Source organism: Aptenodytes forsteri, unplaced genomic scaffold, assembly GCF_000699145.1.
Source record: "Aptenodytes forsteri isolate BGI_AS27 unplaced genomic scaffold, ASM69914v1 Scaffold164, whole genome shotgun sequence".
NCBI classification, from domain to species: domain Eukaryota; kingdom Metazoa; phylum Chordata; class Aves; order Sphenisciformes; family Spheniscidae; genus Aptenodytes; species Aptenodytes forsteri.
In genome coordinates this window covers 832,550-839,913 of record NW_008795527.1, presented here as the reverse complement: position 1 = coordinate 839,913, position 7,364 = coordinate 832,550, and positions in this window count along the sequence as shown.

Genomic DNA, 7,364 nt, shown 5'->3' with positions numbered 1-7,364 from the left:
CGCGATTGGCGCTGCGGGAAGGACGGATGCGGCGAGGGGGGGACGGGGGGGACGGGGGCCGTGCGCAGGTCTGAGCTGGCCGGGGAAGGCAGGGACCCCGTCCTCTCCCGGACCCGCACACACCCGGGGCTGGGTCGTGTTGCCTCCTCGTCTCCTTTGTCGATGCGACTTGCCCGGGACTTCGGGATTAGCTCCTGGGAGATGAGTCTCTAAAGGCGTGTGCAACGAGCCGGCAGGGAAATAGAACCGTCCAGCATGGGACACGCAGTGCAGGGAAGCCCTGGAGTGAGCAGCTGACCCCGCTGACCCCGTCCATGTGCCATAGCTACCTGCTGCAGCCTTCACGTTATTAGCCGTGCCTTGCGCAGTGCTGCCCCGCCTGAGAACGAGCCCTTGCCTTTCTCTGCCAGGGTTTCCCAGTACGTGCTCGTTTCCTCTTTGGGAAACAGTGAATACCCGGGCACTTGGGCTTCGCTTCTAACATTATCTTTTCTCACGCCCATTCTCAGGCAGCACAACAGGCAATTGCATGAACATGTCCAGATTTTTCTCTCCACGCAATGCCAATACGCCCCCGATTTCCAGCAGAAATGTGATGATCTGTCTCTCAGCCTCCCTGCAGCTGCAGGGGCTCTCCCCGCAGGCCAGCATCCCCCCCCGTATCCCGGGCATCCCGTGGGACCACCTGTGTGTCCGATGCTCTGGGAAGAAACTCCATCTCGCTGGTCGCCCACGCAGGTCACAATTATCTCTCCAAGTCTGGGAGCAACATGGTCAAGGTCGGGCCCGCCTCGGGATCTGTGGGGAGGCAGATTTCTCCCTGTTCAGCTCAGCCTGGGAAGCAGGAGGCCTGAAAGATGAGCCTCAAGGGGTTAATGCAGTTCTGTTACAGCGGTGGGTAACTCAGGTTTGTCTCCTTGCCTACTTCATCCTTTCACTGTTTCTGGCCCTCAGTGACTGAAAAAATCAACTGCAGTGTTTATCAGAAACTATTGATACTACATAGCGTTATATAGGATCAGAAGTCAATCAGTAGTTCCAGCGAAATCTCTGGGTTCTTCGTAAATATGCATCAACCAAGGAGGAAAAAGAAAAAAGAAAAAAAAAAAGAAGAGCATAAATGAGTCTGCTTCCAGAGATTTTATTTGCCCTGGTATAAGTTTTTTTAGACAAACTCTCAGAATTTCCTATTTGTTCCTGGGCTGAACTCAGTGCTCTCTGGCAGAAGCCCACGACTTGCTGTGAAAGTTTCCTACATCTCTGCTTTTGCCCTGATTACTATCTCATAGGCCCAATAGTCATCTGAGACATGACGTGCATGGTGTGCCCAGAGCTGAGCTCTGAGAGTGCAGAGGGCAAGAACGGGCCATGGGAGAAGGATCCCCCTCAGCACAGTTCATCTGGGTTACCGGCTTTGGTCAGTGCACACTCCCTGCTGCTCCATGCCACCTTGGCTAGCAGTCACCTCTGTCCTTGTCCAGGGGACCATGGGTTTCACAGGCAGGGGATGGAGAGGTAGTGGTCAGGCATTGGGGATCCAGCACCCAGGCTGCAAACCTGGGCATTTCTGAGTCAGGCAGCAGTGCTGAAGCACTTGACCACTGCTTGAGGCAGTCAGGATGGATGTTTTGTTTTTGTGGGACACACCCAGCCTGTGGATGTGCATCCTCAGCCCTGAGGGCCGTGCACAGAGGTGTCAAGCCAGAAATAAACCAGGCAGCCAACCTGCTGTTAGGATGCACCGCGGTAACTGATGATGCCATCTCAGCTTGGCTAGCTATAGATGAAGTTTCTTGAAGGTGGGACTGGAGATTAAGGGGTTAATGTTTGACTCTTGATAGTAAAATCTAGGTAAGGTTTTCCTTCAACATGCCCTCCGGGTCCATATTTGAGTTTTTATGTGTGTTTGTTTTGGGGAAAGTTTGAATGAGGCAGAGATGGACAAAAACTGAACAAGCCTTCTGCATCAGTCCCGACTGCTTCTCTCGGGACACTCAGCCTCAGTGAGGAGTGAGGGAATTGCCATTGAGATGCCTGTCCTAGGTGGCTGGGTTTTCCTTTTTCTTATCTTTTTTTTTTTTAATTTTTTTTCTCCTTTTCATTTGTTTGTTTCATATATAACTTTCCATTCCTTGTCATCCTAAATGGAGTCTCTTTACACACGTCTGTAGCGTGTTCCCATGGGGTCAAATCTGCTCCTTTTCAAATCATAGAGGAAATCACCCTTTCATTACAAGAGATGCACAGCTGGGTCTCTGGAGTAAGATACCCACTTCTGGCATTGCCCTAATTGCGAGAGGTCCCTCAGCAGGTCCCTGTACCCCTTGGACACCCATATCTCCAAAGGAACCTTCTGTAGGGATTTCTCACCCCCTCCCTAGGGATGAAAAGTGTCCCCAGGATCCAGTATATGAGCTGGGACTTTTGCATCCATTTTCTCTAGGCAGAGCAGATGGGGTTTCAATTTCCACCTCTTAGGGTCAGTCTCCAGTGCTCTGAACCAGTGCTACACCCCTCTCCACTCTCGCTGATAAGGCTCCGTGTAAAAAAAATCTTCAGCCCAGTGAAAATACCGGGATTTGGCCTATCTGGAGCAGAACCAGGCCTAAAGCTGCCAGCACGGCTGGAAAGCGAAGGGCTGCAAGAGGGCGCAGACAACCGCTGGCTCTGACCGTGTGCCGCCTGTTTACAGCAGGCACAGATGACACCGTGCATAAACGCCCCTCGTTTCAGCCATTTCCTTCCGGGAAGGGCCGGGAGACGGTCTCTCCCGGGGCTCTGCCCCTGGGCCGCCGGTTTGAAAGCAGAAAGCAGGACACGGATTTTCAGCAAACCAAGCCCTAACACGAGTTCGGAATTTTCCCCCCTCTAGGTTAGCTCCAGGTCGTGGGACTCTTGGGGCGGGGGGGGGGGACCCATGAAGGGTGGGTTTTCCCCCCTCTAGGTTAGCTCCAGGTCGTGGGACTACTGGGGGCGAGGGGTAGGGACACAATGGGAATAAAAGGGGCGGGTTTGGGTACAGGAAGAAAACACAAGCGAAACACCAGACGCCGTTGCACGTCTGGAGCAAAATACTAAATGCGGTGAAAAGCTGTGTGTTCACCTCCCACATTCCTGCGGTTTTCTCTTGGTGATGCTACATCCCCCCTTAAGGCTTTTATTTCGAGCGCCTAAAGGCCCCCTGAAACCCCTCAGCGTTTCTGTAAGAGATGTTTAGCCGCACCAGGTCTCAGGCGACGCTGTCACCCGCGGGCGGGTTTCGCGAAGATGCACAGCGCGGAGGGCTGCGAGAAAGAAAGAAAGAAAGAAAGAAAGAAAAGAAAGAAAGAAAGAAAGAAAGAAAAGAAAGAAAGAAAGAAAGAAAGAAAAGAAAGAAAGAAAGAAAGAAAGAAAAGAAAGAAAGAAAGAAAGAAAGAAAAGAAAGAAAGAAAGAAAGAAAGAAAAGAAAGAAAGAAAGAAAGAAAGAAAAGAAAGAAAGAAAGAAAGAAAGAAAAGAAAGAAAGAAAGAAAGAAAGAAAAGAAAGAAAGAAAGAAAGAAAGAAAAGAAAGAAAGAAAGAAAGAAAGAAAAGAAAGAAAGAAAGAAAGAAAGAAAAGAAAGAAAGAAAGAAAGAAAGAAAAGAAAGAAAGAAAGAAAGAAAGAAAAGAAAGAAAGAAAGAAAGAAAGAAAAGAAAGAAAGAAAGAAAGAAAGAAAAGAAAGAAAGAAAGAAAGAAAGAAAAGAAAGAAAGAAAGAAAGAAAGAAAAGAAAGAAAGAAAGAAAGAAAGAAAAGAAAGAAAGAAAGAAAGAAAGAAAAGAAAGAAAGAAAGAAAGAAAGAAAAGAAAGAAAGAAAGAAAGAAAGAAAAGAAAGAAAGAAAGAAAGAAAGAAAAGAAAGAAAGAAAGAAAGAAAGAAAAGAAAGAAAGAAAGAAAGAAAGAAAAGAAAGAAAGAAAGAAAGAAAGAAAAGAAAGAAAGAAAGAAAGAAAGAAAAGAAAGAAAGAAAGAAAGAAAGAAAAGAAAGAAAGAAAGAAAGAAAGAAAAGAAAGAAAGAAAGAAAGAAAGAAAAGAAAGAAAGAAAGAAAGAAAGAAAAGAAAGAAAGAAAGAAAGAAAGAAAAGAAAGAAAGAAAGAAAGAAAGAAAAGAAAGAAAGAAAGAAAGAAAGAAAAGAAAGAAAGAAAGAAAGAAAGAAAAGAAAGAAAGAAAGAAAGAAAGAAAAGAAAGAAAGAAAGAAAGAAAGAAAAGAAAGAAAGAAAGAAAGAAAGAAAAGAAAGAAAGAAAGAAAGAAAGAAAAGAAAGAAAGAAAGAAAGAAAGAAAAGAAAGAAAGAAAGAAAGAAAGAAAAGAAAGAAAGAAAGAAAGAAAGAAAAGAAAGAAAGAAAGAAAGAAAGAAAAGAAAGAAAGAAAGAAAGAAAGAAAAGAAAGAAAGAAAGAAAGAAAGAAAAGAAAGAAAGAAAGAAAGAAAGAAAAGAAAGAAAGAAAGAAAGAAAGAAAAGAAAGAAAGAAAGAAAGAAAGAAAAGAAAGAAAGAAAGAAAGAAAGAAAAGAAAGAAAGAAAGAAAGAAAGAAAAGAAAGAAAGAAAGAAAGAAAGAAAAGAAAGAAAGAAAGAAAGAAAGAAAAGAAAGAAAGAAAGAAAGAAAGAAAAGAAAGAAAGAAAGAAAGAAAGAAAAGAAAGAAAGAAAGAAAGAAAGAAAAGAAAGAAAGAAAGAAAGAAAGAAAAGAAAGAAAGAAAGAAAGAAAGAAAAGAAAGAAAGAAAGAAAGAAAGAAAAGAAAGAAAGAAAGAAAGAAAGAAAAGAAAGAAAGAAAGAAAGAAAGAAAAGAAAGAAAGAAAGAAAGAAAGAAAAGAAAGAAAGAAAGAAAGAAAGAAAAGAAAGAAAGAAAGAAAGAAAGAAAAGAAAGAAAGAAAGAAAGAAAGAAAAGAAAGAAAGAAAGAAAGAAAGAAAAGAAAGAAAGAAAGAAAGAAAGAAAAGAAAGAAAGAAAGAAAGAAAGAAAAGAAAGAAAGAAAGAAAGAAAGAAAAGAAAGAAAGAAAGAAAGAAAGAAAAGAAAGAAAGAAAGAAAGAAAGAAAAGAAAGAAAGAAAGAAAGAAAGAAAAGAAAGAAAGAAAGAAAGAAAGAAAAGAAAGAAAGAAAGAAAGAAAGAAAAGAAAGAAAGAAAGAAAGAAAGAAAAGAAAGAAAGAAAGAAAGAAAGAAAAGAAAGAAAGAAAGAAAGAAAGAAAAGAAAGAAAGAAAGAAAGAAAGAAAAGAAAGAAAGAAAGAAAGAAAGAAAAGAAAGAAAGAAAGAAAGAAAGAAAAGAAAGAAAGAAAGAAAGAAAGAAAAGAAAGAAAGAAAGAAAGAAAGAAAAGAAAGAAAGAAAGAAAGAAAGAAAAGAAAGAAAGAAAGAAAGAAAGAAAAGAAAGAAAGAAAGAAAGAAAGAAAAGAAAGAAAGAAAGAAAGAAAGAAAAGAAAGAAAGAAAGAAAGAAAGAAAAGAAAGAAAGAAAGAAAGAAAGAAAAGAAAGAAAGAAAGAAAGAAAGAAAAGAAAGAAAGAAAGAAAGAAAGAAAAGAAAGAAAGAAAGAAAGAAAGAAAAGAAAGAAAGAAAGAAAGAAAGAAAAGAAAGAAAGAAAGAAAGAAAGAAAAGAAAGAAAGAAAGAAAGAAAGAAAAGAAAGAAAGAAAGAAAGAAAGAAAAGAAAGAAAGAAAGAAAGAAAGAAAAGAAAGAAAGAAAGAAAGAAAGAAAGAAAGAAAGAAAGAAAGAAAGAAAGAAAGAAAGAAAGAAAGAAAGAAAGAAAGAAAGAAAGAAAGAAAGAAAGAAAGAAAGAAAGAAAGAAAGAAAGAAAGAAAGAAAGAAAGAAAGAAAGAAAGAAAGAAAGAAAGAAAGAAAGAAAGAAAGAAAGAAAGAAAGAAAGAAAGAAAGAAAGAAAGAAAGAAAGAAAGAAAGAAAGAAAGAAAGAAAGAAAGAAAGAAAGAAAGAAAGAAAGAAAGAAAGAAAGAAAGAAAGAAAGAAAGAAAGAAAGAAAGAAAAGCCTCGTCACAGGAGCCACTGAAATACTGTCGATTGTCATTTACCTATGCCTTCCATCGAATTAAATTCACACCATAAATACTCTTCTGCTTTCAAATCAGGGAGTTTGCCACGCAGATCGTGTTTCTGCTGCTCTTTCTAACATTAAAAGGTTGCCGCAGTTTTATGGCTCTCGACGAATCTGGAAGCGATAGCAATTGAAATCGAAAGCCCAAATTCCTGCACGATTTACTCACTGCGATGAGTAAAACAGCAGTTCTAGTTTCCACGGGCAAAGTTGCCCTGAATGTCCTAGGAACGGGAATCGGGCCCTTTTTTTCCCTCCCAGGTTTTCATCTAACGAGGTAAAAGTCTCCAGAGCCTCCTGCGGTGGCAGGGAAGCGCTGCTTCCGGCAGCCAACAGGTAAAAAAAAACCCAGAGCAGGCAGATGCCCTCCGTAGAGATGCCGGGATCCGACATTCAGAGCTGCACAGAGGCAGAAACGTGTCCTGGATCGGATCCTGTAAATACCATTACATGCTCTCCCAGGCACATCCCACTCACGGCTCTGTCCTCTCTTTCCTCAACGCCACTTACGTGTTATGTGCTGTCATTGTACCAGCTTGTCTTTACACCCCAGAATAATGCGCCTATTATTCTCTTCTCTCCAAAGCTTCCACCTCTAACCGTGTCGTAAAAAATAGCCTTAATAAAACAGTGATAATTACGCCATTATTGTTAACACTACCCATTAAAAATTTAAAAATAGGCTTTCTGGTTTGGTCACCCATTTGTACTGCCTATCAGTTTTTGCGGCACTAAATCGTTGCGCGGTATGTCAAAACTTTCTTCCTTTTTTAAAGACGACGAGACTTGTTTTTATAGAGACACTGAAGGCGCATCGTGGGTTCACAGTCGTAATGGGACAGTATCGGTCAAAAGTTATTGACACCCTGTTGACCGGCGAAGGAAAATTAATATCCCGCAGGTAAGAAGTGTGTGATGAGTCTTTCCTTCTCCAGGTTTAGCACTTTCAAGGGAAATGCTTGATTTATGAGCATATCACTCTAACAATGTTTTAATGTCCCCCTATTATTTCCTTGTTTTGGGAAGGGAGGGTGTTTCGTTCGCTTTTTGTATGCGAGGCACCTTTCAGCAGCGGTAACGCTGAAATCGGCGTATTACCCTTCTAAACGCGGTCGCCCTGGTCTCGCCTCGGCGGTATATCAGCAAGGAAAGCTGTAAACTCGGAGAAATAAATCAGTTTGAAAAGTTTTGAGGATAGTTATGACGGGGCGGAAAGGAGAAGGAAAAAAAAGAAAACCCCATAGAGATACATTTCCCAATCTGCCTGGAAATTAATCCCAAATGAGGGAGTCTCCTTCCAAATCGGGCTTGACAGATCT